This window comes from Alosa sapidissima, chromosome 8 (assembly GCF_018492685.1).
Source record: "Alosa sapidissima isolate fAloSap1 chromosome 8, fAloSap1.pri, whole genome shotgun sequence".
In the NCBI taxonomy this organism is placed as follows: Eukaryota; Metazoa; Chordata; class Actinopteri; order Clupeiformes; family Clupeidae; genus Alosa; species Alosa sapidissima.
The window spans coordinates 9173641-9199812 of NC_055964.1; the positions used below are offsets into that span (position 1 = coordinate 9173641).

At 39.4% G+C, this 26172-nt stretch overlaps 1 protein-coding gene and 1 long non-coding RNA gene across 2 annotated transcripts in view; one reads left to right on the forward strand and one right to left on the reverse strand.

The window, feature by feature from the left end:
* Window positions 1-26172, forward strand: part of LOC121714864 (NXPE family member 3-like) — a 91186-nt gene that overhangs the window by 2612 nt on the left and 62402 nt on the right. The gene's annotated exons all lie outside the window — the stretch shown is intronic.
* Window positions 18023-24930, reverse strand: LOC121714888. The gene is made up of 6 exons (XR_006033476.1): window positions 24836-24930; window positions 23937-24053; window positions 22203-22309; window positions 20806-20883; window positions 20549-20687; window positions 18023-18308 (listed from the first exon to the last, which is right to left on the reverse strand). It is a non-coding gene; the product is annotated as an uncharacterized LOC121714888 (long non-coding RNA).

Genomic DNA, 26172 nt, shown 5'->3' on the forward strand with positions numbered 1-26172 from the left:
ACATCAGTTTGCACCCTCAGTTAATATTGAAACAATGTTGATTTATTAACTATAGACCAGCGGAATTTCAATTGTATTTCAATTAAAATAAATATTGAAACAATGTTGAAATTACAACCAAACTAAAGATCAATGCGATTTCAATGGTATTTCAATTCATATTAAACCGCAGTAAACCACTATAAATCTGGCAAAATATTGGGAAATTCATACCCTGCTTTATCTACAGCCAGGATACATTTGGCTAGGCCTAGGTATGTCTGGTTTAGGCTACACAAGCTTGCATAAATAACCATTGACAACTTGTTATCAGTTTGAAAAGCAAGTGCATTTATTCACTCTTCTTCATTTATAAATTCCCGTGTGCTGTGCTTCCCTGCCATCTATTCAGTAGGCCTACGGTTGCAGTCAGCCTGACCATCCAGTTGAGTGAAGAGGCACCTAACAGAAATAGAAGAAAGATATACAGTGTTAGATAAATATGTTAAACTGAAGGCTACTTACAAGTGAAACTTTAGAATAATCATATTCCGTCTATGTACATCGTAGCCTAACTTACAAACTCATTCATGCTTGAGCAGGGTCGGACTGGGAACAAAATTCGGCCCTGGCAATTTTCTCCTGGACTGGCCCACTACTGGACCGACGACCCCCCCCCCCCCCCCCCCCCCCACACACACACACACACACACAAGCCCACCGATACCAAAATCCCCCCCTGATTCCCCCCCATAAATAACAAACACACAGTATCATGCTGTAGCAACACTTCATAAACTGAACCCAAACATTTAGATTTGGACCTATAGGTTATTATATAATCAGTATCGTAATTTCTGTCAACTATGACGATCTCCATGCATGTTCAGTAGCCTATATTTTTCATTTAGTCAAGCAGTGACATGTGGTTTAATCAGTGTTGGGCAAGTTACTTCAAAATCGTAATATATTATGTATTACTTATTCAAAGTAATTCATTACATTATAATATTACTGTCTCTGAATTGTAAGGCATTACACTACTATTGTATTACTTTTAAGTTACTTTTACCAAAATATCTGGAAATATGGATTTGGAATTCTAAATGCAGTTTATTATGCTCAATGCAGCTCATTGCACTTCTAATGGAGGGTGATGTGGTACAACATAATGACTGAGCTAGGCTTAAGGCTACAGTAGAATGCAATAGGTGCAGTGATGGCTCATGATGCAATACAAGGAACAATCATAGCCAGAATTTTGTTAAAAGAAGACAAAAGGTCAAAGTCTGGTCAATTGTGATAGAAATGCTGTAACTTTAGGCTTAGGCCTACTCATTAAAATCAACAGAGAGCCCACTACCTGTAACCCAAAACTTAAAGACATGTCAAGATAGGCTACACAGTGCAGCTACTGGCCATTTTTGTGCCCTAACTGGTGAAATACAGTATTAACCTAAGTATGTCATTATATGGCCAACTATAAAGATGTAATCTTCTCTCTATGGCTCTGGTCTGACTGAACCGTTGCTCAAAATGATCTCCCACCGGACAGTTCAAACGTCGTCGCGCGGTCAACTAAAAATCCACTACTTTTCAATGACCACGTCAAAATTTCCCAGTAAACCATACATCCATGACTTTTCAATATCTTTTACTGAACTATGTATCGATGCTCTATCGATTATGGCAATATAAACTATAAACCAATGTTGTTTCGATGTCTCTCTATCTATGCTCATGCACTGTCGGGGTTTTGTCAGGATTGTAATGCTGATTCAATGTCTATTTACCATTGAGATTTCAATCTCAACCAAAATGATGATTTGGATGGAAAATCAACATCATATCAATGTCACCTTGCTATCTGGGTTTAGCCTACCTATCCTCATGGTTGTGGAGGATGATCGTTAGCAGCTGTCATCCAAAAATGAATTGCCAGAGATAGGCTATGACGGGGAAAAGTGCAGCATTTTAAACATGGCAAGAATATTTTTACCGGAACAGTTTGTTCTAATTTGTCTCGTGAAATTCATGCTTGTGGACATCAATCACCTATCTTCTGTCCTTCTATTTCAAGTTATCATGAGTGTCATTAGAGGGCATGAAAATGCACTCTACTGTTATCCGATTTCTTCTTCTTATTTTTCTTCTACGTATTTGTGCGTTTAATTCAGCTTCAACCGTTTGACGTAGAAACTTCGTTCAAACTGCGACTTCTTCCTGCAACTGCATTAGCCACTTGAAAAGTTACTCCTCTAGTAAGTATTCACATGAAATAAAACAATAAAGCATTGAGACCATTCAACAAAGCACACTGGGTAATAACAAATTCAACACATGAACTTGTTTCTATGGACTCGTCTCTTGGCTTCCTCAGTCATTGTAAAGCTGCCGAAGCTGAACATTATCCAAAACTCAATTTTTTAGACGAGCGTCAATTTGGGAGCTTACACTCCTTCCTTCTCAAATGGCTTTAAAAGGCCGTTTGCACAATTTCACAAATAATCACAGGGACCGAAGAATAACTAACATGCCAACTCTTTCCGGGTTTATCATTTTAACGTTTCCCCGCTGTCTTGCCGTTTTAATATTTTCCCGTAGAATATCCCATATTACTGTAATACTCTCATAACATTAGTCCTGCATTCTGGCCTGTCTCTGTGTTGTCCTGTTGTTACCCCTAGCCCCTCCAGTGAAACAGATGTATTCAAATCATCGTTTTGCTTGCTTGAATGCGAACTCAGAGTGATGTTAACCTAGGCCTATTTAAGTTAACAACGTGGTTGTCGTGAGAGCACGATTCATTAGCGCTTGCAGTGTTCGGCCGTAGGCTATGCCTACGTGCGCACCTGCCAGGCTACTCAGCTAGACAAAGAATTCCCCCTGTATATTCACTCCAAGTTGGCCTACCATAACTTACCAACTACACTGTAGACCATAAACTGGCTATTTATATGACCAAATGTATTTGTTCAACTTTATGAAGCAGAATTACGCACTGCTATTTGGAACGTAACACATTTTTGTTGGCAGGAGAGAGAATGACAGCGATTAACAAATTGCACTTGTTGCTGGTTACCAATAAATACTATATATATTTTTTTGCAAACAACAAAAACAGAAAGGATGGAGACAGCAAAGCTAGAGATGGGCAGGAACGAGGTCAATTGGTAGAAATGCTTGTCAAAACGTTAGGAGCTGGATGTGTGGATGAATGAAGCACAAGTGTGCTTTATGTTAAGCATGCACACTGTTTAAAGTTAGGCTACACTGTAAACTACAAGTAAACCAAAGTTAAATTGAACTTTTTTAGGGCTGGATAAAGTTGACCAAATGGATATGGCTGTTAGGCGTGAATAAAGTAGGCTACTTTGTTGCTCCAACCCTTCCAAAGTTAATGGAGACGAATGTTGACATTTTCCGTATTTTGCGTGAGAAACCCGGGAAATCTCCCTTATTTTCATTGTTCAATGTTGACGGAGCTATGGAACGAAAGAGAACGTTATATGGCGACAGAAATCAACAACCAAACAAGCCACTTGGACTTTTTGCTGTTTTCATTCATACAAAAGATGGGTGACCCTGCCTCCTAGACAAAAAAAAAGTTAGGTGACCCTCCCCTCAACAAAGAATAAAAAGACATGACCCTCCCCTATTTTCCTCCGGTGGCCCCGTTTATAAATAACGAACGGTCCCTTAATTAAACAAGGTGAACTTCTCCCACTGTGCAATGCAGAAAAGGATGCTACAAGGAAGGGAATTCAAACACACTCAACACCTTACCATCTATTGATGTCATTGTGGTTCATTGAGATATCTGACATTTTTTCTGTTAATTGGCTTGGATACAAAAGGACATTGTTGCCTTTGTCGGTGTCCTTATGTGAACTTGCACAGGTAACCTTGCTCATCTTTACTTGCATACGACTTCACACCAGTGCTTCAGGGCAGCCGTGGCCTACTGGTTAACGCTTCGGACTTGTGACCGGAGGGTTGCCGGTTCAAACCCCGATCAGTAGGCACGGCTGAAGTGCCCTTGAGCAAGGCACCTAACCCCTCACTGCTCCCTGAGCGCCGCTGTTGTTGCAGGCAGCTTACTGCGCCGTGATTAGTGGGTACCTCACTGTGTGTTCACTGTGTGCTGAGTGTGTTTCACTAATTCACAGATTGGGATAAATGCAGAGACCAAATTTCCCTCACGGGATCAAAAGAGTATTTATACTTATACTTATACTTCAGACCAGAGCTGATGCTTAAGCAAAGGCCGTCACTGAAAAGCTGTGAATGTCATTGAACACAGCTGTTCTCACATTAGCTGATTGCGATAAACATTAACCATTGTTGTCTAATTACCAATTATTCATCAAGTAGTAACTTTTTTTTAGTGTTTTTCACATAGTATTTTGCAGTATTTTTAAAATACAAAAATACACACCAAAAAAGTATTTTGATACAAAATACAGAGCCATTTCCTTCAACCCAATAAAATAAAAATGACAAAATACTATTTTGTATTTGAAATGCATATTACATGTTTCAGAAATGTCTAAGTTTTGGGTTGCAATATACAGGTAGTGGGCTCTCTGTTAATTTTAATGAGTAGGCCTAAGCCTAAAGTTACAGCATTTCTATCACAATCGACCAGACTTTGACCTTTGGTCTGCTTTTAACAAAATTCTGGCTATGATTGTTCCTTGTATTACATCATGAGCCATCACTGTGCCTATTGCATTCTACTGCCTTAAGCCTAGCTCAGTCATTATGTTATACCACATCACCCTCCATTAGAAGTGCAATGAGCTGCATTGAGCATAATAAACTGCATTTAGAATTCCAAATTCATATTTCTAGATATTTTGGTGAAAGTAACTCAAAAGTAATACAATAGTAGTGTAATGCCTTACAATTCAGATACATATTATAATGTAACAAATTATTTTGAAATGACAGTAATGAGTAATACATAATACGATTTTGAAGTAACTTGCCCAACACTGATGACAACCATCACTTTCTATGTGTGTGTGTGTGTGTGTGTGTGTGTGGAGGGTCAATCAAATTCTATGATTGCCACTGATGTGAATGATCTCACAAATCACACAAACCAAATCAAGTTTTAAAAAAATCGCAAAAGTATTGAAATTGAGATTCTTCACTTAGTATAGGTATTGAAACACTAATGTTGGTATTGTGACAACAGGAGTTGGGGATGTGTCCCCACCAAAGCTGAGACCAAACCTACGCCCTTGGCAACCAACGTGATTATACTACAAACCACTGTAGTAACTCCTTTATTTCTGATAGTAGCCACCATGGACACCCTAGCAACAACCTAACAATGATTAAATGTTGTTTGATTTTGTGTCAACTTTCAGAGGGAAGACATGTTCCTTTCTGGCCAAATTTCACAGCTTCTAAGAAAGTCTATCGTCTTTGTGTAAACCGAGTTTTGAACAGAGAAAAAAAGTTAGGCTACTGTACCATTAGGCTAGCCAAATGCACCAAATCAGGGCGATTTTAGCGAAATAACGTTCCTGTGACAGGCTATCAAATATTGAACAATGGGATAACGTTTCATCATCACCTTTATTGATGCCTGAAATGTTGACATTGCTGAAATACAGAGATGTAGCCTACTGAGAGGCAGCTGCAGACAACCGGACGTTGTGGTAGGTGTGGCCCAGTTCCGTCCCAGTGTATGTTTGCTATCTGGGAAGGCACTGCGGAGTAAATAGCTTCTAGAAATTTTAATATCAAATATTGACTGGGATGCCGACCACTTGTGTAAGCCCTAACAGTTGGTTTTACAATAACAAGCAAAAAGGCGACGAACGACTGTTCCCAGATAGCAGACGGGCATTGAAACTATGTAGAATCAACATTACATTGTCAACCATAAATCATTGAATCAATGTCGGATTTCGATGTTGATTTAACATCAGTTTGCACCCTCAGTTAATATTGAAACAATGTTGATTTATTAACTATAGACCAGCGGAATTTCAATTGTATTTCAATTAAAATAAATATTGAAACAATGTTGAAATTACAACCAAACTAAAGATCAATGCGATTTCAATGGTATTTCAATTCATATTAAACCGCAGTAAACCACTATAAATCTGGCAAAATATTGGGAAATTCATACCCTGCTTTATCTACAGCCAGGATACATTTGGCTAGGCCTAGGTATGTCTGGTTTAGGCTACACAAGCTTGCATAAATAACCATTGACAACTTGTTATCAGTTTGAAAAGCAAGTGCATTTATTCACTCTTCTTCATTTATAAATTCCCGTGTGCTGTGCTTCCCTGCCATCTATTCAGTAGGCCTACGGTTGCAGTCAGCCTGACCATCCAGTTGAGTGAAGAGGCACCTAACAGAAATAGAAGAAAGATATACAGTGTTAGATAAATATGTTAAACTGAAGGCTACTTACAAGTGAAACTTTAGAATAATCATATTCCGTCTATGTACATCGTAGCCTAACTTACAAACTCATTCATGCTTGAGCAGGGTCGGACTGGGAACAAAATTCGGCCCTGGCAATTTTCTCCTGGACTGGCCCACTACTGGACCGACGACCCCCCCCCCCCCCCCCCCCCCCCCACACACACACACACACACAAGCCCACCGATACCAAAATCCCCCCCTGATTCCCCCCCATAAATAACAAACACACAGTATCATGCTGTAGCAACACTTCATAAACTGAACCCAAACATTTAGATTTGGACCTATAGGTTATTATATAATCAGTATCGTAATTTCTGTCAACTATGACGATCTCCATGCATGTTCAGTAGCCTATATTTTTCATTTAGTCAAGCAGTGACATGTGGTTTAATCAGTGTTGGGCAAGTTACTTCAAAATCGTAATATATTATGTATTACTTATTCAAAGTAATTCATTACATTATAATATTACTGTCTCTGAATTGTAAGGCATTACACTACTATTGTATTACTTTTAAGTTACTTTTACCAAAATATCTGGAAATATGGATTTGGAATTCTAAATGCAGTTTATTATGCTCAATGCAGCTCATTGCACTTCTAATGGAGGGTGATGTGGTACAACATAATGACTGAGCTAGGCTTAAGGCTACAGTAGAATGCAATAGGTGCAGTGATGGCTCATGATGCAATACAAGGAACAATCATAGCCAGAATTTTGTTAAAAGAAGACAAAAGGTCAAAGTCTGGTCAATTGTGATAGAAATGCTGTAACTTTAGGCTTAGGCCTACTCATTAAAATCAACAGAGAGCCCACTACCTGTAACCCAAAACTTAAAGACATGTCAAGATAGGCTACACAGTGCAGCTACTGGCCATTTTTGTGCCCTAACTGGTGAAATACAGTATTAACCTAAGTATGTCATTATATGGCCAACTATAAAGATGTAATCTTCTCTCTATGGCTCTGGTCTGACTGAACCGTTGCTCAAAATGATCTCCCACCGGACAGTTCAAACGTCGTCGCGCGGTCAACTAAAAATCCACTACTTTTCAATGACCACGTCAAAATTTCCCAGTAAACCATACATCCATGACTTTTCAATATCTTTTACTGAACTATGTATCGATGCTCTATCGATTATGGCAATATAAACTATAAACCAATGTTGTTTCGATGTCTCTCTATCTATGCTCATGCACTGTCGGGGTTTTGTCAGGATTGTAATGCTGATTCAATGTCTATTTACCATTGAGATTTCAATCTCAACCAAAATGATGATTTGGATGGAAAATCAACATCATATCAATGTCACCTTGCTATCTGGGTTTAGCCTACCTATCCTCATGGTTGTGGAGGATGATCGTTAGCAGCTGTCATCCAAAAATGAATTGCCAGAGATAGGCTATGACGGGGAAAAGTGCAGCATTTTAAACATGGCAAGAATATTTTTACCGGAACAGTTTGTTCTAATTTGTCTCGTGAAATTCATGCTTGTGGACATCAATCACCTATCTTCTGTCCTTCTATTTCAAGTTATCATGAGTGTCATTAGAGGGCATGAAAATGCACTCTACTGTTATCCGATTTCTTCTTCTTATTTTTCTTCTACGTATTTGTGCGTTTAATTCAGCTTCAACCGTTTGACGTAGAAACTTCGTTCAAACTGCGACTTCTTCCTGCAACTGCATTAGCCACTTGAAAAGTTACTCCTCTAGTAAGTATTCACATGAAATAAAACAATAAAGCATTGAGACCATTCAACAAAGCACACTGGGTAATAACAAATTCAACACATGAACTTGTTTCTATGGACTCGTCTCTTGGCTTCCTCAGTCATTGTAAAGCTGCCGAAGCTGAACATCCAAAACTCAATTTTTTAGACGAGCGTCAATTTGGGAGCTTACACTCCTTCCTTCTCAAATGGCTTTAAAAGGCCGTTTGCACAATTTCACAAATAATCACAGGGACCGAAGAATAACTAACATGCCAACTCTTTCCGGGTTTATCATTTTAACGTTTCCCCGCTGTCTTGCCGTTTTAATATTTTCCCGTAGAATATCCCATATTACTGTAATACTCTCATAACATTAGTCCTGCATTCTGGCCTGTCTCTGTGTTGTCCTGTTGTTACCCCTAGCCCCTCCAGTGAAACAGATGTATTCAAATCATCGTTTTGCTTGCTTGAATGCGAACTCAGAGTGATGTTAACCTAGGCCTATTTAAGTTAACAACGTGGTTGTCGTGAGAGCACGATTCATTAGCGCTTGCAGTGTTCGGCCGTAGGCTATGCCTACGTGCGCACCTGCCAGGCTACTCAGCTAGACAAAGAATTCCCCCTGTATATTCACTCCAAGTTGGCCTACCATAACTTACCAACTACACTGTAGACCATAAACTGGCTATTTATATGACCAAATGTATTTGTTCAACTTTATGAAGCAGAATTACGCACTGCTATTTGGAACGTAACACATTTTTGTTGGCAGGAGAGAGAATGACAGCGATTAACAAATTGCACTTGTTGCTGGTTACCAATAAATACTATATATATTTTTTTGCAAACAACAAAAACAGAAAGGATGGAGACAGCAAAGCTAGAGATGGGCAGGAACGAGGTCAATTGGTAGAAATGCTTGTCAAAACGTTAGGAGCTGGATGTGTGGATGAATGAAGCACAAGTGTGCTTTATGTTAAGCATGCACACTGTTTAAAGTTAGGCTACACTGTAAACTACAAGTAAACCAAAGTTAAATTGAACTTTTTTAGGGCTGGATAAAGTTGACCAAATGGATATGGCTGTTAGGCGTGAATAAAGTAGGCTACTTTGTTGCTCCAACCCTTCCAAAGTTAATGGAGACGAATGTTGACATTTTCCGTATTTTGCGTGAGAAACCCGGGAAATCTCCCTTATTTTCATTGTTCAATGTTGACAGAGCTATGGAACGAAAGAGAACGTTATATGGCGACAGAAATCAACAACCAAACAAGCCACTTGGACTTTTTGCTGTTTTCATTCATACAAAAGATGGGTGACCCTGCCTCCTAGACAAAAAAAAGTTAGGTGACCCTCCCCTCAACAAAGAATAAAAAGACATGACCCTCCCCTATTTTCCTCCGGTGGCCCCGTTTATAAATAACGAACGGTCCCTTAATTAAACAAGGTGAACTTCTCCCACTGTGCAATGCAGAAAAGGATGCTACAAGGAAGGGAATTCAAACACACTCAACACCTTACCATCTATTGATGTCATTGTGGTTCATTGAGATATGACATTTTTTCTGTTAATTGGCTTGGATACAAAAGGACATTGTTGCCTTTGTCGGTGTCCTTATGTGAACTTGCACAGGTAACCTTGCTCATCTTTACTTGCGTACGACTTCACACCAGTGCTTCAGGGCAGCCGTGGCCTACTGGTTAACGCTTCGGACTTGTGACCGGAGGGTTGCCGGTTCAAACCCCGATCAGTAGGTACGGCTGAAGTGCCCTTGAGCAAGGCACCTAACCCCTCACTGCTCCCTGAGCGCCGCTGTTGTTGCAGGCAGCTTACTGCGCCGTGATTAGTGGGTACCTCACTGTGTGCTGAGTGTGTTTCACTAATTCACAGATTGGGATAAATGCAGAGACCAAATTTCCCTCACGGGATCAAAAGAGTATTTATACTTATACTTCAGACCAGAGCTGATGCTTAAGCAAAGGCCGTCACTGAAAAGCTGCGAATGTCGTTGAACACAGCTGTTCTCACATTAGCTGATTGCGATAAACATTAACCATTGTTGTCTAATTACCAATTATTCATCAAGTAGTAACTTTTTTTTAGTGTTTTTCACATAGTATTTTGCAGTATTTTTAAAATACAAAAATACACACCAAAAAAGTATTTTGATACAAAATACAGAGCCATTTCCTTCAACCCAATAAAATAAAAATGACAAAATACTATTTTGTATTTGAAATACATATTACATGTTTCAGAAATGTCTAAGTTTTGGGTTGCAATATACAGGTAGTGGGCTCTCTGTTAATTTTAATGAGTAGGCCTAAGCCTAAAGTTAAGCCTGTGCCTATTGCATTCTACTGCCTTAAGCCTAGCTCAGTCATTATGTTATACCACATCACCCTCCATTAGAAGTGCAATGAGCTGCATTGAGCATAATAAACTGCATTTAGAATTCCAAATTCATATTTCTAGATATTTTGGTGAAAGTAACTCAAAAGTAATACAATAGTAGTGTAATGCCTTACAATTCAGATACATATTATAATGTAACAAATTATTTTGAAATGACAGTAATGAGTAATACATAATACGATTTTGAAGTAACTTGCCCAACACTGATGACAACCATCACTTTCTATGTGTGTGTGTGTGTGTGTGTGTGTGTGGAGGGTCAATCAAATTCTATGATTGCCACTGATGTGAATGATCTCACAAATCACACAAACCAAATCAAGTTTTAAAAAAATCGCAAAAGTATTGAAATTGAGATTCTTCACTTAGTATAGGTATTGAAACACTAATGTTGGTATTGTGACAACAGGAGTTGGGGATGTGTCCCCACCAAAGCTGAGACCAAACCTACGCCCTTGGCAACCAACATGATTATACTAGCAAACCACTGTAGTAACTCCTTTATTTCTGATAGTAGCCACCATGGACACCCTAGCAACAACCTAACAATGATTAAATGTTGTTTGATTTTGTGTCAACTTTCAGAGGGAAGACATGTTCCTTTCTGGCCAAATTTCACAGCTTCTAAGAAAGTCAATCGTCTTTGTGTAAACCGAGTTTTGAACAGAGAAAAAAAAGTTAGGCTACTGTACCATTAGGCTAGCCAAATGCACCAAATCAGGGCGATTTTAGCGAAATAACGTTCCTGTGACAGGCTATCAAATATTGAACAATGGGATAACGTTTCATCATCACCTTTATTGATGCCTGAAATGTTGACATTGCTGAAATACAGAGATGTAGCCTACTGAGAGGCAGCTGCAGACAACCAGGGATGGGCACAAATACATCAAAATGTATTTTCAAATAAAATACCAAATACCCACCTTAAAAATGTATCAAAATAAGCTACAAAATACAGCAGCCAAAAAATGTATCAAAATAAAATACTGTATTTTTGTATTTTCAAAATACTACAAAATACTTCTTTCTAAAAGCCTTTTTCGTCTATCCCTTCACTTGTACAATACCTGGAAAAACATCTGAAAGCAAGAGACTCCTTCCATAATCAGTCAACAGATTAGATATGATGACCCCTCATGTTAGACATCCCAATATAAACCTCTGCCCTGGGAAATGTTCGGTAACTCAAGGAACCCTTCCTTATTTACTCTATTGGTGTAGATTGCCCACTATGAGTCAGTGACAATAACTCAAAGACAAACTATCTAAATGGTAGCCTAGAAATCTAAACGCACCCTAGCGGCAGCAAATGTAATTTGCAGCCAGGGTAGTCTAGCAACTCTCTGTTGGCTTGCAAGCTTTAAAGGTCACATTCACTGAGAAACCGTTTAATACTTGTTACTTTTGAAATACTATAGCTCATTCCAAGTTGCATATGCATGCTGCACGTGAAAATGATCTTCTACCCCATTGCCCGCATTAGCCAATGAAAGAAAATACACGGAAAAACAAGCGAATCAGAAAGAGCCCTTCCCAATGACACCGAAGGGAATCTGACTATTCATGGCCTCGCCCACCTTGGCTTGTGACCGCCTACAGGAAGACTGGAAGATTTTGCGGCTAGGGGATTGTCTCTCTGCAGCTAGTAGGAGCTAACAGCAAGTTGCCAACATGGCGGAAAAAAAATCGTGCCTGTTTTATTGTTTTGGCAATAACACATCAATGTTGCATGTCTTGCCTTAGAAACATGAGTTGAGGAAGAAATGGTTTGGATTTATCGTTGGAACACCACCACCGAAGTAGTGCAACATTAGTTCTGTGTTCCAATCATTTCAACCACACTCACTGCCTTAGAAAGTGGTTTTGCATCGATGTTCTGAAAACCTGATTCTGTACCGTCATGACGATCGACCACCAGCTCACAGGCTGTAAGTACAAACAAACTTTTCCACCTAACGTCTGTTACAAAATAGCATGTTCATATTCTTCACGTTAGCATGCATGAAAAGGGTACAAGCTAGGCTTAGGCTAGCCTATATTACAGGAAGCTACACCAGGCACATAACTGAAGTGTTCTGTTCGCGACGTGTAAAATCAGAGAATGCCTAATAGGAAGGGCTCTGGTAAAATCCATTAGAGGAATGGTCTATTTTCCCGAACGTAGCCTACAGGCCACTAACACGCCAGGTGTAGCTACTTCCATTGATTAGGCCTATTGGAAGCTAATTGTTGCAGTACATAACGCGAACGGAATGCTTTAGTTACGTGCCTGGTGTAGCTACACTCATAAGAAACTGACCACACCACCCAGAGATTTAGCTTGTTGAACCTATAATCTTCTAACCTAAGCGTTAAACCACAAATAATAATATTAGCAACAATATTTTATGCTCAACTAAGTACGGGTATTGTTCTAGTCTAAACAGGGAAAATCAAAAACACAATACCCCTGCACTATTAGGCTAAGTTGCTATCACTAGAGCTCAGGTATTTACACTTCAGTCTAATTTATGTCTTCTTGCCATTATTACATTGACATACAATGATGTTTTGTTTGATTACTTTCTGTTTACTTAGTGTGTATGTCTTCCAGAGCACATCCTCATGTCAGGCTACACAGCTTTCTAGCCTACATTAGGTCATCACGTTAGAAGCAAAGGTTCATTTCATTTCATTTATTTTTTTAAAGGACAGTGCACATTGATCAACATTTCTGTAAATGTGCCAGTGTTAGCCAGCAGGCTAATTTTCAACTGTAGTCCATTGGCAAGATGTTATACTAGGCACATGGTGGCTAAAAAACCCCCATATTAAATCACATAGCAATTGACATACAGCAATAGAACATAATGCCATAATACTAGCTCCAATAAAACATTTAAAACATAAGACATATAACCATACAGCCAAACAACCCTTAAGGGATCAATAAAGTAACCATCTATCTATCATACATACACCATGGGTTACAGGACAGCTAAACTATAGAGGCAGACCAACATTAATGTATTATGAGAAGTGCTCACATTTTTGTATGCTCAAAAGCCAGTCCTAAAGATGGTGTGTGAATGTATGGTGAGAGGTGGACGAGGTTTGTGATCTAACTTTTATTGTTGTACTAGTTAGTTTCTAGAAGTCTTTTTCTAGTAGGCTAATACAGGTTCTTATGTGCTCGTCAATGTTTTGGAAAGTCAATTCATGGGTTTCTTCAGGTCACTTTCCACAGGTGTATAAAATCAAGCACCTCGATTATGAATGCAGACTGCATGGTGCTTGATTAATACACCTGTGTAAATGGACCTGATGAAACCCATGAATTGCATAACAGATAGAATTGATATTACCGAATGTCTTCTTGTGGGTGTGCTACTTAGTACATCATACACCTTACCACATTCACTAAAATATTTTTGTTTCCATTGTACCAGTACAGTTTTGTGAGATAGTGAATGTCCTGTGTACTATTAGTATCTTGTAACTTGACAGTAATACATATTTATTTACTTTAGGTACCCAAACAGAATACTTCATGAAAAGTATGAGTATTGATACAAGCACTTCGGATACACCATGGGCATGGGGGCCTGCTACCTCTACTGCCATCAAGCCTGTTCATCCAAGGCCAGCTAGAAGACCTCGGGTTGATCAAGAGGAGGAGGAGGATGAAAGCGACATCTCCACAATAACACCTGATGGCTCCACCTATGGCCCAGCGCAATCAAAGAGCAATGTTATAAAATCACAGCCAACGAATGTGTTTTGTGTGTTGTCCCTTTGGATCCCCAGGACAATACAAGCCGAAACAACAACTCAGACCTTTTTCCCTAAATAATCCCAGCACTATTTTACAAAGGATCTGTAGGCCAGATGTCTGCATCATCTGGCAAAAAGAAGACATTGTTAATTCTGTGCATAGTTTGGATGTTCTTGTTTTGTGTTTGCATTATTTTAATAGACTGCAATATTACTATTTGTCAGTGTTTCACGGACCACCTAGCAAAAAAAAAAAAAACAGTAGACCTACTTCAACAGTATATTTACACAATAGGCCTTCTTACTGAACCACCTTGCTTATTGTCTTTGCACCTTGCTTATGGTGTCAGAGGACTCGTATGATTTAAACTGGCATAGGTTACATCAGTGTTGCAGAACTGTTTGGATTTACATACAAGTTGGTTCAATATTGCAAACAACTCATCTATTATATTTTACCACATCTACTTGTGGAACACTTGAGAGAGCTTGCGGACCACACTTTGAGTACTACTGCTGTATGTAAATATAATAAAGTTGTTTATAGACAATTGACCTGTTTTGTATATTTGTTTTAGGAGTTTCATCAGTTTTTGTCCCTTTTAAGCTAAAGGTTTATCTTACCTTTCATATCTTCTGTCTCACAGAGGGCCATAGTCGTCATAGTCGAATGTTTAGTGCATTTTGAAGGGAGTACATTATGCTAAGGCAGACTGGTTCTAATCCTGGGTACAGGGTCATACAGACAACAGGGGTACTGGTGTTGCCCATTTTTCTAACCACATGAGCAATCCCCTTACGAGAAAGTAGTATAGGAATCTTATAATATTTGGGACAAAATATTATAGTAATCTTATAGGAATAATTGGGACATACTGTAGAAGTACTACTAATAACTCTATAATATCCTGTAACCGCTATAGTTTTTCTATAGTAGTCTTATAGTACCTATAGTATGTCCAAATACTATAGTATTCCTATAAGATTACTGTAATATTTAGTCCCAAAATACTATAAGATTCCTATAGTAGGCTACTTTTTCTGTCATACGTGACAGAAAACAACTTGAGTAGGCTAACCTCTGCCAATGCCAGGCTATCAAAGCCATAGTTCTCATTACCGGAGAAGTCTTGCAGCACACATTCTCTGCTTCTGTGGGCATTCTGGTACAATTCCAGCAAAATATAGCTAGGTAGGCGTGTTTGCATTTAGATCTATCTATATATTGGGCTATGACCAAGTGGTCTTTCAATGATAGTATCATGGAATTCAAACCATAACTATCTAGCTATTCCGATAGCATTAGCAGGCTAGGTCAGTGGCTGAACTGCATTTAGGGTGCTTACCTGTGTTGTGAAATAAAATATCTACTAGGAAGATTGCAAAGACTTTTGACTGTGTAAAGAAATAGGTCTTTATTTTAAAACGTTTCCAACTGTTTATTACTTGAAAGCAAGATGACGATTGTCACAAACGTTTACCTCTTTTAGGAGAAATTTTAAGCTGACAGGCAATTGTTACCATTCTATTAAACCAACGTTCACCGACAAACGATCAGGAAGCGGTTCTTCTTCCTACTCGAATACTAGGATCAAACACATGAAGTTGTATCTCCGAAGACATTTTCTGCAACAGTTTTGACTCGAGTTTTAGCCAGGTTTTAGCACTGTAAAGTTGAATATGGAGCATAGCACAGGCAGAATCGGATGAGGACGCACTGGAGGAAGCGTCACAGTACAGTACAAAACGTCACAAAAACGGCCCATAGAACCGTCTGGTAAAAAGTTGTAAAATTAGGCACAGTTCCATGATAAATTTCACCAAGTTTCAAGTCGGCATCTCGAGCACTCTAGCGCCACCAACAGGCCAAAGTTGGACGTGCGTTCATGCAAGTAACTTTTGACCCGTTGGCCCGATTGTCAAATATGAGGTATCGTTGGAATCCTTAGAACGAGTTCAACGCACCCTATGACGTAATTTTCCGCCATGATGGATTTTCCGCCATATTGGATTTAATCTAAAACACCTAAAAGTTTTCACAGGCCACAAAGTTTGTCCGATTGACACCAAACTTGACACACATAATCTTCAGTCCAAGCCTCAAAAAAGTTATCCCTTTTTGTCTTCAAATCTAAAACCGTTCGCCCGTAACAGCCAATTAAAATTGGCGGCGAAGCCACCAAACAGGAAGTGAAGTGATATCTCAGCAAAGCTTTCACGTATCAAAACCAAACTAGGTACATGGGGTCAGGACCAAATAAGGAGGAGGCTCAATAAATAAAATTACTTTTGGCCTGTAACGGGTGTTGTGTTTGGAATTAAAACTTACTAATTGTGATTGTTAATACTGTGGGAGGTCCTAAGTCCGACAGATGTGAATTTGTGACGTCAACGTAATTGATCCAACCGCCATATTGGATTTAATCAAAAACACCTAAAAGTTTTCACAGGTCACAAAGTTTGTCCGATTAACACCAAACTTGACACACATAATCTTCGGTCCAAGCCTCAAAAAAGTTATCCCTTTTTGTCTTCAAACCTAAAACCGTTCGCCTGTAACAGCCAATCAAAATTGGCGGCGAAGCCACCAAACAGGAAGTGAAGGGATATCTCAGCAATGCTTTCACGTATCAAAACCAAACTTGTTACATGGGCTCAGGACCCAATTAGGAGGAGGCTCAAGAAATTTGGTAAATTTTGACCACTATGTGGCGCTATAATCCTAAAGTCTAAACCAAACTTGGTACATGGACTTGAGACCCCATCCTGAGGATGCACAATACATTTGGAGTCTTTTGACCACTAGGGGGGGCGCTATAATCACAGGAAGTAGGCTCATATCTCAGCAATGCTTTCATATATGGAAACCAAACTTGATATATGGTCTTGGGACCCAATCGTGAGGACACACAATACATTTGGTGATCTTCGACCACTACGGGGGCGCTAGAGATACAGGAAATTAGCTCATATCTCAGTAACGCCTTTACGTATCAAAACCAAACTTGGTACATGGACTAGGGACCCGATCCTGAGGACGCACAATGCATTTGGTGTACTTTCACCATTAGGGGCGCTATAATTAGGAAGACTTTCTCGTATTGACACCAAACTTGGTACGTTGATTCGTGAACACATCCTAAGGACCCACAATACATTTGGTGACATTTGACCACTAGGGGCAGTATGACTAGCACTTTCACCTATCGCAACCAAACTTAGTATGTGGACTTAATTTGGTGTGCTTTGACCACTAGGGGCGCTATATTTATTAACACTTTCACTGATTGAAACTGAACTTGCCCATATTAAGACTGCACAATTATTTTGGTGACCTTTGACCACTAGGGGTGCTATAATTATCAACACTTTCACCGATTTAAACCAAACTTGGTATGTGGTCTTAGGAGTACATCTTAAGGACACACAATACATTCGGTGACCTTTGAATCCAGTCCAGTCCAATCCAATCCAATCAACTCCAATCCAATCTAACACAACACAGTCAAGTCCAGTCCAATCCCAACTCTTGCTCAACTGCTTTCTGCTTGGCCCCCTCATTGCTGCTTGCAGCTATATTTCATATTAATTTTACATACACTTAATTACATTATTTACTTTGAATTACACCTGCTAAATCCCAATGACTTATTTTACTTTACCATGAAAATTCATATACGACAGGCAATAAAATGTGTTACATTGGCCTTTATTGTATTTATCAATCAATATTCAAATCAACATGGCTTTCTCGTCTGCAGTAGGGGGCTTACGCAGTGACACTCGCCCCCTCTCAATGACCTGCCTCGAGTGAGAACAGAGACTTCTGCTTGACCTCAGTGGTTTAAACAGTCCATAGTCTGGGCGTGAAATGTCCTTTAAAACATTTTGGGCCCTTGTCCGTACTGTTCTGGTATAGATGTCCGGCAGGGTAGGGAGAGGTGCTCTGATGGTCCCTTTGGCAGTAAAAGTCAGGTGTCTGTAAAAAGAGAAAGAAAGCATATGTTACAATTGACCCTGTCCATGAATATAATTAACTCAGCTTGTGTGACAAATAAAAGCAAACCCACAATAGCAGCCTAGAAGTCAGGTGCAATAGTTAGAAGTAATGGAGATATGTATTACAGTTGTGCTCATAGGTTTACATAACCTTAGCATACACATACATTTAAAAATCATCTGATCTTGCCTTAATAAAAAAAAAAAATAGGAAAAATCCAACCTTTAAGGAACACTTATTTATTTACGATACATTATCCGTTCACAAAGAAAATTGTTGTCCTTAAAGGCTGGATTTTTCCTCATTTTTTTAATTACATACCTGCAAACTAGTCACCTTTTGCCGAAAATCGCCATTTTTGAATCAAAATATGTCATTCACGTGAATCGTGTAGATCCGAAGGCTTTTTTTTTTCGGGGGGGGGGGGGGGGGGGGAGGGGGTCAACTTTCCATAGTCTGGAGTGAGACTAGTCGATTTCATGCGAGATTTATAGACAAGTGATTGACCTCTCTTTGTGCTATTTTTGGAGACCTACCTATCAGTTGTTTCTGAGGGCGGGCTTTATCTCTCTCACTTTCTGTTATGGCCTGCAGCAGCGATATGACCAAGGAAAAAAAGAAAATCTTAGCTAATAAGTACGGGCCACATACACTCTCTCTGACTATAAACTCAAGGTAAAACATCATATTGTTAGGCTACTTTTCTCTTGCCTTCGGTGGGTTAAATGAAAGACTTGCTGAGGTGAGGTTAACAAGTGTTTACTCGCAAATTCAAGTTCCCGCAGCATTCCGCAGCATTCTCATTAGACACGAGAGGAGCAGAAAGACACCAACATAACATGAGGGATAGATGTATTTGTTAAGGGGGGGGGGGGGGGGGCATTTACGTTCAGTTGTGAAGACCAATACCCTATTTTGAATAACAAAACAGCTTTGGCGTGTGTAACAGATTAGAATGGCTTACAATACATCCAGCAACATATTTGGGGACATGAGCACTATGGCTCCAGGCATCCCAAAGTGCTTGGAGGAGAATGCACTGAAGTTCTTGAATTGTCAAGGACCAGTTGGGGCAGTTTCATGTCTCTGTTGCTGAGATAGTTTCGATCGTCAAAAGGTCAGAATTGCCAAGAATCTTGTAGGGGCTGTTTGGGGCATATCTCTGTTCCTGAGATAGTTTCGATCGTCAAAAGGTCAGAATTGCTAAGAATCTTGTAGGGGCTGTTTTTAAAGAGTAGAGATTGTCTGTGCTGTGGGGGGTGAGACAAGGTACTCATGTTTTGCATGATATCTCAGCACCCAAAGTTGTTATAAATCCATAGTAGCACATATATTATCATCTAATATTGTGATAGACCTTTGTATGAACGTGTGTTCTATAGATATAACCTGTTCCATTAGCTATTTATGGCCTGTAGGCCTCATTGACCTGAGCTAATGCAAGTCAGAAAGGGGAAGATTCTATTGGGGAAAGGTTCCAGTGGGGGCTGGCATAGAAGCAAAGAGGGGGAGTGAGGGTGTTTTAATGTACAGAAGCACACATACAGTCCATCTAATCAATAAGTATGTGTCTGGATTCAATTTTATACACTGACCATTTTCTCACCCATTCATTTCTAATGGCCGGTCATATTTGAGACCGGGAATACACATGGGTGTTAAAATAAAAAAAAATTCAAATTTCAAAAAAATTTCAAATTGTCATGAAAATGATCAAAAATTCTTTTGTGTGTTCAGATGCCCTGTATTAAGTCATGGCGCCTAATGGTAGTCAGAATAAGGTAACAATATTTTTGAGAGAAAAGAATTGTCAATTGCTAATGCCATGAATATCAGTGGAAGACCGCTAACGTTAACATTAATGAGCTTGGAAACCACAACAAACTTATTCTGCCTAAATAAAGTAATGATTACTGTATTTATAACTAGTATAACTGTAGTTACAGTCCCTGCATTGTAAAATGCAAGTTAGACATGCAAGGAGTGAACATTTAGACATAGAGAAAAAGTATCAAACGTAGCTTGTGCAAAACGTAGCTTGTGCATAAAAGTTAGCTTTTCTTTTACACGTGTGAAATCCAATGATGCCAAGTGTGCCTTTCAGACTGTCGTTCAGCCGCAGCATTAACGAGTTACATAATGGATTTAGATCACTAAATAGTAGGTTTTAGAAGGCAGGCAGCAACTGATGATTGGGGCATCTTTCGGAAATATGTCACCTTTTTCAGCCCTTCTGAGTGTCTGCAGAAGCTCTTGCCGTCTTGCTTAAACCACCTTTCTGATGCCTAACATAGATCATCCCCCATCTGACGTGCAGTGCCAGCCTCTGGCTCCAGGCTGGGACTTGCTGGATGGCACCTAAAAAAATAAAACAGCAATTGCTATACATTATGTTATTGTTGATTAAGATAAAAATCAAAGCATTAAAAAATAAGTTGGTAAGTCAATCAGGTGTACAAACAAAAATTATAATTACCTTATGAAGGCACCCTTGCCGCCATCACCATCAATGTTAATTCTTGATTTGTGATTTTATTTGTGAGGGTTTCAGTTTCTGTCAATAGAAAATAAGATTTAACAAAACTATGATTATGCTCAGTTTGGCATATATTCAACACACTATTTACATTACCACCAACATAATGGTAAACATGGCTAAACTTCAAAATTTAAGACTATTATAAAAAGCTACAATAATGATGATTAGTTTCTGTATTAATGCATTACATTGCACATTTGTCAAACAAATTAGAGGGCCCTATCATGACATTCTAAAGTGCATCGTCACTCGTCAAAAGTCTATTCAAATTTAGTAGGATGTCCAGTTCACATTGGGAGGGGTTTCGTTATCAAACGTGGAGCGCATGGCGCAACAAGGTGTTCCTAGGTTTTTTAATCATATGGGTGTGTTTGGGGCGTAACATCATTTTAAACCAATGAGAATGACATCTGTCATTCCCTTTAACGGCGCAACGCGCGATATGTCAAATAAATGCATCGGTATTTTGGTATTCAACGGTGCATTTGAAGGAGGCTGCTTGCGAGACCGTTTAGAATAGTCATTCTTAAACCTAGACTTATGCTTAAACCTAGCATAGCTTTCACACATTTGCACTCGTCTATTTGAACTCATTGGCAAAGTGAAACTAACTTCACCAAGGAGTCAGTCAACGACAAGACAGTTATATGCAGTTACTTTCACTATTGACTGACAATGGGTTACCACCGAAAACATAGGCTGGAAAAAGCAACACTTACCCTAATATTGCTCAAATGACTGAATAAAACAACATTTATCCTGCAGAGGAGTTGCTTATATCTCGTGACAGTGCGTCTTCAGCTGTGCTCCATACGTGTCTCTCGCCTCTCCCCTAATCACTTTTAACCGTCATTACCAATTTGCAAATGATGGTGAATTACTACTGAAAGAACTACTCATTATGAGATGTACAGTATTTCGTAATATCTTTGTTCTAATTATGTTTCCCATTGTAATCGTGCAATTTGTAATGCTTTGCATGGACGTGTGCTGGTGTGCATTCATGAATGATAGAAGGATGGTGCGTGCACCTTCCAATATGACTGGTGACATGCGCTCTTAAAATAGCATATGAACAACTCGCCATTGACTTCTGACCAGGTTTAGGTGGTGTATGATAGCGATTTGTAGACAACGCGCTAGGCCCCTCCCTAGGTTGTTAATTGCCACACCCCTGGGCGTAATGCTTAAAAAATAAACGTGCAAAATACCGAATTCAACTTTGCGCGGGTGAATAACGAGTATTACGCCATGCACTGGTGACCCAAAATACAGCCCAGAGTGTGCACAGTGACATACCCCATAGCCCTCATTCAAAACACACAAACACTTACAGCATGTTGAGGGCAGCAGCCATGGCTTCCAGACATAGTCAAGTAGCATGTAGTAGTACACTGTAGCAGGACAGACTGACTTTGCCCTGGTCTGTTGATGGAGCCCACTACAGTCATAACAACAAACAGACACATAAAAAAGGATAATCTAAACACAGTAACAGACACAAACACATGCACAGATTGCACACAAATGTGACCAGGCATGGCAAAACCAGGCTCAAGTCGCAGAGACGCAAGTCGCGAAAAACAACTTTGAAGGTTTTTTTTTTCAAAATTAGTTATTTTCGTTTTTTTTTTGCAGAATGTGCAAGTTGAAGTCCTAAAGAAGCAATTCCATGTTTCAGATAACAGCATTGGTTGCTTTAAAAGTGTATATTTTGTCTTTGAAAATGGTTAAGTTTCAGGAAGTAAACCAGCGTTTGAATTGGGCGTGACTATTAGTGCTCTTTTGTTTTGTCGCCAATCAGCTGTATGCTAGAAGTAACCTCATGGCTACTTACTGAACCAACATGCTGTTTGTTTACAATTGGAATGGAGATGGACAAAGCACAGCGGATTGCAGATGACCTGAATCTGATGATGAAGGCGACTTCATTACATTGGAGAACATCCCTAATCTAGAGCTGACCTTAGCCGAAGATAATTACAACGAGGAAGAATCTCTCAGTCTGGCAGCAGAGGAACTAGATCGTAAGATATCAGATGCTATTTCCACAGTTACATTTGACGGGGATAAAGTTTGTGTGTTAGAAACTTTATCCATCGCTACTAGCTAACGTGGGCCTACTGTCGTTATCTATTGGCACCATAGGCTACTAGCCAAAACCCATTACAGATAGTTTCGGTGGGCAATTAATTTGAATAATGCGAGAATGTCTTGTTTTGACTGATGGCAGGGTGCCTTATCGTGTGTGCATTCAAATTAACAGGGTTTGCAAACGTGATCTCATGTTTGTTTAGTTCGCGCTGCTACCAGTCCCCATTGATGGGGTCAATGTGGAGGTGGTTAGCACCTACAAGTATCTGGGTCTCCACCTGGACAATAAACTGGACTGGTCAGCCAACACTGATGCACTCTACAAGAAAGGGCAGAGCAGGCTGTACTTCCTGAGGAGGCTGCGGGCCTTCAATGTGTGCAGTAAGCTCCTCAGGATGTTCTACCAGTCTGTTGTTGCCAGCGTCCTCTTCTATGCAGTAGTATGTTGGGGAGGAAGCACAAGGAAGAAGGATGCAGGGCGAATTGACAGGCTGGTAAGGAAAGCTGGCTCTGTAGTTGGAGCTGAACTGGAGTGCATCACTTCACTATCTGACAAAAGGACCCTGAACAAACTGATCAACATCTTGGACAATGAGTGTCACCCACTCCACAGCACTATTGTTAAGCAGAAGAGCCTGATCAGCTGGAGACTTCGCTCACTGCCTTGCACAACTGACAGACTGAGAAAGTCATTTTTCCCCAGGGCCATTGAACTGTTCAATGCCTCACTTAAGGGAAGAGGAGAGAGAGACTTCTCTGCTTAGTCTGTCTGCCTCTTCACCCCCTCCATGTTTGGTACTGTCTGTCCACTAGCCACTTTTACCACTGTCTTTATGCCTCACTGTTTGCAGAATATGTGAATAACTCAAAATGTCTCTGGGGAGACATGTGCCTGGTTTTGCCATGCCTGGTCACATATTATAATGTTATTTGCTATTCTACGTGTGTGTGTGTGTCTGTCTGTCTCTCGCTACCTGGTGAGTGAACTCTCTTGCGGGATTGGAACTTCTTTTGTATGGAAGTGGCACACATTTGGAATATTCCAGAATGCACTCAGTGTTCTCAGGGAAGTGGTCCTCACAACTCACTGCCTGCAAACAGGGAACAGAGGGAAATTAAGATTAATAAATTGCAAAATACACATAACATGAAAAGACCATCACTGAAGCACTTCTGCCCTCACATGCATCTTAAATAAACACATGCCTTGGTACAAGTCAGGTACAACCAAATAAGGGCTATGAAATGAAGAACATTTTGCCTAATGCTACATCAGAATACTTTGACAAGATTTGGGAAAGATTGGAGTTTTTTAACTAATGCCCCCCATTCAAGCTTTACTCAAAAGACTACAATCTTTCAATAATCTTACCCAAATCTGGTCAAGTCTTCTGGTGTAAGGATGGCTTAATATAACACTATACGTTACCCTTCACAAACTAAAGATCCCTTGACTTGTCGGCATCATATTGAGGTAGGTCAACCCCCTGTTCACGTTAGCCTGCATGGTCATTAGCAGCCACTATAATGTAGGCTAAGTTATAGCTAGGTTAGCTAACGTACGCGTGCCTGATAGCCTTGGCCATTTAATTCAAACTAAAACTTTACATCCATAACGAAATCTCAGACAGACTTATTGTTGGATATGATATTACTACCATTCCAGATATTCCACACAATGGTTAAGTTAGTTAGTTGAAAAGTTAACATTTACAGCAAACGTTAGCGATGTTAGCTCGCTAGCTAGCAAACGTTAGCTAATTCTAACATGACGGTTAACAAACGGTTTTGGTTAACATTAATGCTAGAGCTACAATATAAAAACAGTATTTTCCTGTTTTCAATTGGCATACAAAAGTACTGTAGTTCTTACCTTGGATATGATGATGGCAGAGTTTCTACAGCTTGCAGTCAGATGCATGACAGAAAAATGACGGTTGAAGTCACCACCAGTGGCAGGAGTTGGTTGAAAAGTCAGTCAGGGGTGGGGGATGGGTATAGAGCTGGTAAGTCCCGCCCATCCGCTAAACCCCCAGTGGACCTCTAGATTGAAAAATCGTCAATGCAAGTGAATGTGAGAAAATAATTATTTTCTGGTCCCGTTTGATTTGTGCCATGAATGTGAACATATGTCGTCTGTGAATTTTTAATATAATTTTTCATGTTACGAGTTTGACAGTATATTATATGATTCTTCGGCTATCAGTTGTGGAAAAGACATAACGAGAAAGACTACATGTCGCTTGTGACGTGAGCTAATCGCTAACATTAGCTGAGATGCTAGTTTTTGTAACGGCAGGAATAAACACACATGGTAACAAAAATATTTGAAACATGTCTAGCTTCACATACAGTGTGATTGTAAAGTTGTATGGTTCACTGTGTTCAAAGTCGTTATTAAGTTATCTTAATAACCCTCTACATCTCGACCAACTGATGGTTGTTATGGGAAACTAGTGATCTGTCGTCTAGCGGAAAGTTGTAGTCCACAAAGTGCTCTCACACAAAGTTTAACCGCATCAAACTTCTACCCGCTCAATTGTAGCATTCTTTACACGAAAATGTATATTAAAAATTCACAGACAACATATGTTCACATGCATGGCAAAATTCAAACGGCTACTCATTATTGGTTTGAAGCCTAGTTTCTTAATTAAATCAACATTGGTTTTATCAGACCCACGTTTACAACATGATTGATCCATTGTCACGTTGGCCCACAAGGAAGCCATAGCTTGTAATGTTAAAATAGTATGAAATTATAGATGCTCAATTTTAACAAGTTTAATAAGCCTTTCTTATGTGTTATGGTTTGTAGCATATATTATAGTATTTATTTATTTTCATTAGGCTATTGATTGAATTGTTGTTTATTATTGCTATTCTTCTTAATGTAGGCCTAGGCTACCAACTTTTTAAATTGTTTACTGTTAAATTTAACTTTGTATTGTTGTTATGTGACAACTCCAGCTTAGCCGAAGTTGGCAGACAGCATTGGGGACGACGGGAAAGCACATAATTTAAAATGTGAACTTTATTCCTCCAACAGATCTCATGCATATTATACATAAAAAGTATATTAGACCTACAGACTACAGCAACTATAAAATCTCAAAGATATCATTGAAATTGAACCATAACCAAAATAATTAGATAAGTAGGCTAGCCCTGGCCTGAACAAAGTAGTCTTTAAATAGTCTATTTTTTAAT